The sequence below is a fragment of the Cucurbita pepo genome, chromosome 10, assembly GCF_057944985.1.
Source record: "Cucurbita pepo subsp. pepo isolate OVF chromosome 10, ASM5794498v1, whole genome shotgun sequence".
In the NCBI taxonomy this organism is placed as follows: domain Eukaryota; kingdom Viridiplantae; phylum Streptophyta; class Magnoliopsida; order Cucurbitales; family Cucurbitaceae; genus Cucurbita; species Cucurbita pepo.
The window spans coordinates 16,965,846-16,975,551 of NC_141807.1; the positions used below are offsets into that span (position 1 = coordinate 16,965,846).

A 9,706-nucleotide genomic window follows, 5' to 3' on the forward strand; every position below is an offset into this window, starting at 1 on the left:
TCATGTCTAACATTTTAGGTTAACAACATGGTGAAAAGAAACCAGAAATTCTGATACTCGTAATTAACTACAAACCTTTGAATAATGTTTTAGAATAAATAAGATATCCAATCCAAAACAAAAATGATTTGATAAAAAGAATTTAGAGTCAAATGTTTTTATAAAATTCGACATGAAATTGGGATTTCAGAAAATTCTAATTTCCTAAACGGACAAATATAAAATAGCATTTATTTCCAATTTAGAAAATATGAGAGGAACGTCATGCCATTTAAGCTAAAAAACGCTCCATCCGAATTTAAGAAGATTATGAATGATATTTTCAATCCTTTCAAAAAATTTGGATAGTTTATATTGATGATGTGTTGATATTTTCTAAAACCATTAAGATCAACACTTTAAACATCTACATGCATTCATAAATGTAATCAAAAGAAATCAGCTAGTTGTGTCAATACCCAAAATCAATAATATTAACACTAGATCCGTTTTCTTGGATTTTAAATTTATTTGAGCCTTATTAAAACACATCCAATGGTCTTTGTCTCAAACTTTTGTGATGACATATCCTAGAAAAAGCCAACTTCAAAAAAAATTTAGGTTCTCTCAACTACGTGTCTTATATCCTTCAAGATATCAAGCACATTTACAAATGTCTTGATGAGTGTCTTCAAAATAATACAAAGTCTTGATTTGTAAGAGATATCTCTACAACCCAAAAAAATCAAATCATTAGTCAAATAAACTCTCTGCAAAATCCAACGTTGTTGGCGCTTATCAAAATCGTTGCCAAAATAAAGTTTAACAAGTGGTTCTATGGTGTAGTGGTTAGCACTTTCGACTTTGAATCTAACGACCTGTGTTTAATTCCCGATAGGTAATCCACCAAATTATACAAAATTGGTCCATAGCTGATTCGGTAGGGTCACTTTTGGACCGATAATCTGTAGAAGGGGTCACTAAGGTTGAGATCATACAAAATGGGTCCATAGCTCAATGTTAAAGCATTTGATTGCAGATCAAGAGGTCACCAATTTGAACCTAGTTGGGCCCTTCTATCTTGGATAAAAATTTGTTACACTTTTTTGACCGACACTATGTCTAAGGGGTCACCAAGGCTAAAATCTTACAAAATGGATCCATGGCTTAGTGGTAGAGAATTTGACTCGTCACCCGTTTGAACTTGGTTGGGCCCTTTTATTTTGGACAGACACTTTTTACACTTTTGGACTGACACTCTGTAGAAGGGGTCACTAAGGTTGAAATCATGCAAAATGGGTCCATTGCTCAGTGATAGAGCATTTATTAGTTCGAATCTGGTTGGGCCCTTTTATTTGGACAGACACTTTATTCGATTTACTCCCGACCACCGAGTGTCTGAAGGAAAAGAGATAAGAATAAAGGAAAAGAGATAAGAATAATTAACGATTCCAAACCTTATTCCAAAGTCCTCCATCACTTAGAACCTAAGGGCCACTATTCTCGGACAAGAACCAATTTAATCATTAAGAAAATAGTGTGGTACCAAGCACCCACGATGAACATGGTTAAAAACTTAGCTACTTACTTACTAAGTACAATGTAAATATATATGTTCATTATATTTTAATTTTTTTTATTTCGATAAAACATTTTACTTTGTTTTCAACCTTCTTTAACTTGCAATCCGTGCTTCGAGAACCCACCGAAAATGGGTCATGACTCCCTTACCCACTATGAACATGGTTAAAAACTTAGCGACTTACTAAGTACAATGTAAATATATATGTTCATTATATTTTAATTTTTTTTATTTCGATAAAACATTTTACTTTGTTTTCAACCTTCTTTAACTTGCAATCCGTGCTTCAAGAACCCACTGAAAATGGGTCATGACTCCCTTTTTGTTTTCACTTTCTCCTAAATCTATAAAATGTCTCCTATTTTTATACATTTTCTCTTTTCTTAAATATTAAAATCTTAAATAAAAAGGAAGAGCTCTCTTAAATATTAAAATCCTATTTTTATTCTTCCTACATTGATATATTAGTAATTTCATGTAGTCTTACTAAGTTTGCCGGCGACATTGTTTGTTGTCGAGCTTGATAATGTGAGTTTGTAACCCATCCGTTAGGGTTCTTGGAATAATTCTCTAGATTATCCCTTCCATATTGGGAGTTGGGCCATGGGTCTTGGGTGAAGGAACCGTTGGTTTACCGCCCCTAAGAGTTAAGTTGATGCTAGTTTCACATAGTATCATTGTCTTTGAGATAACAATTCTTTTCTATTTTATCTAAATTTTTTAAATATGGGTTCATTTCCAAATGCATGCTAACACCCTTATTGTTGAATAAATGACATGAAACTAGTTTCACATAGTAACGTTGCCTTTTTCTCCTATTGGTGGAAGGATAATAGGTCGATTATACCTATAGGGTAGTTTTAAGCGTGACAACCAGACTAATTTTTTTTTTAGTTAAAAATTAGAATTATAACAATCTGCCTAAAACCCTCAGACTAATTTTGCTTCATTTCTAAATGCAAAGTAGAATAATGAAAACATATAAATGGTAAGCTCAAACATTTCAAAGAAATAAATAAGTTTTGATGGTATCAATGCTGACCAGAAAACAATCAACCAAATTTATTTCAAACATAGAAAACTTCATGTTTACAAGGTCTCCATCTTATAAAGCCAATAAACCAAAGGGCCTAATATAGTTGAGAAATAAAAAAAAATGTTACTCTCATCTGTTTTGTGCTGTGCCATAAGTGATCAATGGATGTTGATGTTGACTTTGACCAATTCCTACTATTTTTTTTTTCTATATTTTGAAACTATTTTAAGCACTTTTCTCTTGCACTTCTTATAATTTTACCTTTTAAGGTTGTAAATATTTGTGATTATCAGTGAACTGAGTTAAGTGGAAATAAATTTTGAAGATGAAATTAAAGTATTAATTTTGATGTCATGGTTACTGAGTTTTGGGATATTGTTGTTACTAAGATTCAATCTAATGCCATTAGTAATTCACAATGATAATATTCAAAATACTTGACAAAAGAGAATGGTCAACCTAAGATATTTGAAACAAATAAATATTTTGTCCTATGTGATATATCAAATCACTCATTTGAAATTCCTTAATAATAAACGTGAAGTCTTACCTCTTTTATAGAGAAAAGTTCCTTAAATAGAAGTCTTATTAGATACTTCTAAGCATTTAGAGATCAACTAGACACAAAGCTAAACATTCTAAAAAAATTAGGGGTTAAGCTTTTAAGTTAAAGTAATTTAAGAAACTTATGATTTTTATATTATCAAGAGTTTAATTGAGCTAGGTCGATTCAATCTAGTGGACCCAAGAATTGAACCGAACCAAACAATCTAGTTAGTAACATGATTTAGTGGAAGCATTTTCACGCAAAGTAGAAGCAATAATGGAGGGTTTGAAATAATATAGTTTTCACCCCATGTTTCTCGAGTGAATATTGAAATAATATAGTTTTCATGTTAAGTTTTGCACGGAAGAAAGATAGACTGGGATGTAAAGTATTATTTCAATTTGTTTGTAATATATAACAATATATAAATTAACTATAAGAAATATATAAAATTACATGTTCTCCAAGAGCTTCAATCAACACTGGAGGGTTACTTCTGCAACCACTCTAAAGGTGCTCAAGATCACAACGAGTTAGATAAAACAGCTCTAGAACTTTGAATCCAATAACTTGAGTTTGACTCGTGATAGGATCTCTCTTCTTGTGGAATCTGCATAAAATAGGAAAACCATTCCAAAATCAATTTTTACAAGGGGTTCTATGGTGTAGTGGTTAACACTTTGGACTTTGAATCCAACGATTAGGGTTCAACTCCCGGTAGGACCTTTAAGAAATGGACCTTGATGCGAAAACATAGAATATGGAACGACAACACAAGACATTTTAAAACAAAAGGGTGTTACCTAGCATTCGATTCGATGCGAAAACACAAATTCTATAAAATAGACCCTTACTGAAAATAGTTGGTAATTTAGAGCATGTCTAAACCTTGAGCTAGGATAATATGACTTGTAATTTACCTTGAGCTAGGATAATATGACTTGTAATTTACCTTGAGCTAGGATAATATGACTTGTAATTTACCTTGAGCTATGATAATATGACTTGTAATTTACCTTGAGCTAGGATAATATGATTTCTTGTTTCCTTTTCAGGAACTAAACCTTAGAGGTTATCGTATTTTAACCACGATGCAGGGCATCTCATTTAGGTGAGGGAGGTTGTCGTATTTTAACCACGATGCAGGGCATCTCATTTAGGGGAGGGAGATAATAAGTTCATCATGGAATTCTACTCATGGTACATATACCATTGCATCCCAACTAAACCTTAAAGGTTGTCATGTCATGCATCGTATTTTAACCATGAAAACTCTTCCGAAGTACTCTTAATTTTCTCCCCATGAGTGCATAGGTGGCGTTGTCATAATCGTGGCATCCTGCTAGCAAATCGTGGTGCAGGGCATCTGATTTAGGCCTCGCGGTACACTTCATGAAGTGAGATAATGGTTACTTCAGGCATGGATCCTAGCAACTTGTTAAGCATGATGTTTGCATTAACCTAGGTGTTTTCTTGGATTCTTGGTGATCCTAGGTTTATGCATAACGTCTTGGGTCAAGCTTGGAACATATAAGTTCTTAGGAATAGCCCAGCATTATATTGTGCATGTAGTATCTATTAGAGACCAAGGGTACATCTGGGGAATCTATTATTTCAGGGATACCACTTTAGTTATCCTAGGAGGTAAAGTCATATGAATCGTGATGAGCATTTTCTCCCATATCTTGGTTTCGATAACTAAAGTTTTCCAATAACTCCCAAACTTCATTACCTTATATAACCTCTCGGGATAAGAATTCATACAACATTTCATAAAATAAGATCTACGGAGAAAACTAGAGAAAATGTCAAATTTTGAGTTGACTTGGACAGTTTAGTTGAACTGGCCGTATAATCGTTTTCTTCCTCTAAACAGGAAGAAGATGCGCATTTTTCGCATCGCCGCCATCTGAAACTCGGCATGTACAGCCACATTTACAGCATTTCTCTCCTCGATTTCTTCGTGAAACTTAAAGATGGATGTTACAAGAAAGGGCTAAGGATTTATTTGATAACTTCTCGTGGATCGTAGCCTAAGATATTCGTTACCAAAGTTCATCCAAAATCTGATTTATCGTAGGAGATAAAACAAAGGATTTCTTATTGGGTAGCCGATTCTAGGGGTTTCAATGCCCTATTTCTTCATTGAACCCCTTCCATATCCTATCTACAGGCTAAAGGAATTGGTTTGGAGGAACGTCTTTGAGTGTAGGATCTTAATTTCTAAAAATCATTATCGGTATGCAACTCGCTCGAAATGCCAGATTTTCGATCTCATGGGTAGCTTGATCTACGATGTCTCAGCTCTCGATTCCTTCATCAAGTTTACTCAACATCTTCCTCTGAAGCTAGAGGAATCCTTAATTTGAAGGAAAAGAGATCGTAGATAGGAATTTTGACTCTTATCCCCAATTTAATTTCGAAACCTATTTTCTTCAATTTGGCACGCTCTCGAGGTTATTTTTCTTCGTGGTCTTCTATGGAAGCATTCCTTGGAGATGCAGAAACTGATTGGAATCATTCTTGCTCGACGAGTCATCATGTATCCTCGAATTGGATTTCCAAGTTTTTCTTGAAGTTCTTCAATGACATATTGAATTGGGGGAATGGTTTCTGGGCACTTTCAGCACTCTATTCCTTCATAGAACTTGTGGGTAATCTTGTTGAGAAACGGTAGGAATAAGTTTGAAGAGAAATGGTGGAGGATTGCTCTCGAATTTGGAAGAAATCTGAGAGTAGAAGACCCATAATCTAAATGCTTATTGCCTTCGATTTGGGGATCGACCTTTGTCGATTCTTATTCCGTATTGTTTCTCCTACTTCAGACTTTATAGGAGGAGCTTAAACTGACATTGAGAGCTCCAGATTCTTCGTTATTTAGAAGTTTGAAGAGAAATGGTGGAGGATTGCTCTCGAATTTGGAAGAAATCTGAGAGTAGGAGATCCACAATCTAAATGCTTATTGCCTTCAATTGGGGGATTGACCTTTCTCGATTCTTATTCCGTATTGTTGCTCCTACTTCCGACCTTATAGGAGGAGCTTAAACCGACATTGAGAGCTCCAGAATCTTCGTTATTTAGAGTTCAAACTTTCTGGATAATTTTTTGGAGATATCAACTCCGATCATAGCCTTACCGACCATGGCTTTGAATACAAGTCGTTGGACGTGATGATCCGTGCGTGTTCGTTCTAGATCATATCAAATTTTGGAGGAGATCTGACGGTTGAGATTTGAGTTCGAAAGATTTTTCCCGGATGGTCACGGTAGATGCTCTTATTCGAATTAGAGTGGTATTTCTGTAATTATCCAGTCTTCTAGGGGTATTTTGGTAATTTGCCACTTTCTGAATATTTTATTATTATTTTTCTCCAAAAATCCATAATTTTTCTACAAATTTATCATCCCTCTTTTATCATTTTTCCCTTTTTCTGAATCTTGAGATTCCTTCTAGATAAGGAATTACAAATCGGGAAAGATTCTTGATAATTGATAAAATGACTTTTTTGCCCTTTTGATTTACTTTTTCCTTTCCAATCTTTTTCAAAAGGCCTTTTAACTCCTTGCAATCACTTGTTAAGGTACACGAGTGACCTGACTAAGTCCTTTGTTCTTGCTTAATCCTTTAATTTTTTTTCCTTTCTATGCTTTGGGTTTAGTTGTAACCTTCATACATAATGGTCATAATTAACCATTATGTAATTGTAACTTAAAAGTAAATTAAAAGTCTTAAAATACAATAACTCTAAATTACTCTAAATTGTAACTCATCCAAAATTTACAACAATCAAACTTCATTCTTCTTCAATGTAGCATGAATTGAAACATCTTTTGATAATTTTGACAACCTTTTCTTCACAACTTCATTAAAGTATATTGTATGATTGATGTCTCTTGGTTCATATCAAATACTCTTTGACCGATGTAAAGAAAGCTTGAGAATAATTTATTCTGACGTCCCTCTTTAACACTTGTTGGATATATATCTGTCATTCACATGTCGTATCATAATCATATCATATCGTAAAAACTTTGTGGTTATATCCTTCCCTAATTTATCATAGCCTTAACGTCCTTAGACAAATCATAGTTGTGTCGTTACCTGAATGTACCTTAGTGATAACATTTTTATCAATCTGTCATACCCATAGCGCTTCGATACGTAACCAAACCATAACGTTTCATGAACATGTCTTACTCCTAACGTTACATTACATAATGTCATGGGTTAGGCTTTAGGAGTTGAGGTTTTAGCTTAGGAAAACATTAGAGGGTAACCTAACGTTGACTAATTGGTGTGAAAATCTACTAGCACTTTCAGGACCTCTTTCATTCTTGATTTTTCTAAATCTTCTGCCAGAAAAGTCTTCTCCGATCGGAGCCTTCCTTTTTTAAGCACCTTGTAATTTTTCTTCTATAAAAAATGTAATGATTCAGGATGTTTATAAAAATGAGAAAAAGTACCATTTTCTCCATGTTTTTTCAATTTTACTTGTTCTTTGCTTCTAGATACAACCTAGTAGGGATTATACACTATCTCTTATTGGAGACCTTGAGTGTTGCAAATTCTCCTCTCCTTTGAAAATTTTCGGTCATCGAAAGTGCTTATTCTAAAATAGGTCAGGGTACAAGGTTCTTATTTGCCTTCTGTTCCCCAAGTGGCTTCTTCTACTCTATGATTCTTCCATAGGACCTTAACAAGAGAGATTTCCTTGTTTCTCAATCATTTGACTTTCTTGTCTATTATTTGAATTGGGTCTTCTTTATACGTTAGGTCATCTCTCAAGAAGAGAGTTTCATGAGCCAGTACGTGCGAACGATCTAGGGTATACTTCCGTAGTATGGATACATGAAAGATATTAAGTACTGTAGACAAGTTTGGGCATTGTCCGATTCTATAGGCCACAGATCCAATCCTTTCTAATATATCGAAGGGATGGATAAACCTAGGGCTTCGCTTCCCCTTTTTACCCTACCTGAGCACCCCTCTCATGGGGTGCTACCTTTAGGAATATATGATCCCCTACCTACAATTCCATGTCCTTGCACATTAGGTCTGCATAGCTTTTCTCTCTTGTGCGGTTTGTATCCTAGCTTTAATCTTCTGGACTACGACGTTGGTAATTTGCACCAGCTCTTGCCCAATAGTTGTCGTTTGCCCCCCTTCTTCCCAAAAGATAGGGGATCGAAATCTTCGTCCATAGAGAACCTCGTATGTGGCCATTTGTATGGTGGCTTGGCAAGTATTATTATAAGCGAATTTCATAAGGGGTAGGTACTTATCCCAACTTCCTGCAAAATTCATCACATGTACCCTCAACATGTCTTCCAATATTTGCTTGAGCATTTCTGTTTGACCATCTTTTTATGGGTGGAATGTCGTACTATAACTGCGTACCCAATGCCTTTTGTTGAATTTTCCAGAAGCGAGACTTAAATCTTGCATCTCGGTCTAATACTATTGCCTTTACTGATGAATATTCATTTTTAATGTTAGCAAAAGTAGCTCAGTTGGGAGATTGTTAGACTGAAGATTTGAAGGTCACACGTGTTTTATCCACGTTCAACGCACCTAATACAAGTTTATTACTTGACTATACAATCTAAAAACATAACTTGATTATTCAATTTAAAATTAGTGATTATTTATTTTTTAAACATAATGAATTAGCGGAAATATCTTTACTTATGAATTTTCATTTTTAATATTAGCGGGGATAGCTCTGTTGGGAGAGCGTCAGACTGAAGATTTGAAGGTCACGTGTTTGATCTCCACGTTCACCGCACCTGATTCTAGTTGCATAACTCGACTATTCAATCTAAAACTAGTCATTATTCCTTTCTGAAATCTCAATGAATTATCGGAAATACCTAACGTGTTCTAGTTCACCGCACCTTATACAAGTTGGATAACTTGAATATCTTATGAAAAATTAGTGATTATTTCTATTTAAAATTTCAATGAATTAGCGAAAATACCTTTCCTAATAAATTTTCATTTTTAACGTTAGTGTGGATAGCTCAGTTGAGAGAGCGTTAGATTGAAGATCTGAAGGTCTCGTGTTCGTTCCATGGTTGCACAATTTGACTATTCAATTAATTAGCGGAAATATCTTTACTTAAAAACTTTCATTTTTAATGTCAGCGGTGATAGCTCAGTTTGCGTCAGATTTGAAGGTCGTGTTGACTATTCAATAAGAAATTAGTCATTATTTCTTTTTAAAATCTCAATGAATCAGCGAAAATATCTTTACTGATAAATTTTCATTTCTAATGATTGCGGGGATAGCTCAGTTGGGAGAGCGTCAGATTGAAGATCTAAAGGTCACGTGTTTGATCCACGTTCACCGCACTTGGTTCACGTTGCATAATTTGACTTTTCTTTTCAAAATTAGTGATTATACCGTTTTTTATCCAACTAGTATAGGTTGACTAAGTTGCACCTTATAGTTTAGTTGATTATTATTTCTTTTTAAAATATAATGAATTATTGGAAATATCTTTACTTATGAATTTTTATTTTTAACGTTAGCAGGGATAGCTCAGTTGGGAGAGTGTCAAAC

General features: G+C 34.4%; 2 non-coding genes across 2 annotated transcripts; both read left to right on the plus strand.

Moving 5' to 3' along the window:
• Positions 1-3,798: 3,798 nt before the first annotated feature.
• Positions 3,799-3,870, plus strand: TRNAQ-UUG (transfer RNA glutamine (anticodon UUG)). Its single transcript has one exon. It is a non-coding gene; the product is annotated as a tRNA-Gln (tRNA).
• A 5,552-nt stretch (positions 3,871-9,422) lies between these two features.
• TRNAF-GAA (transfer RNA phenylalanine (anticodon GAA)) lies at positions 9,423-9,495 on the plus strand. The gene has a single exon. It is a non-coding gene; the product is annotated as a tRNA-Phe (tRNA).
• Positions 9,496-9,706: the final 211 nt, after the last annotated feature.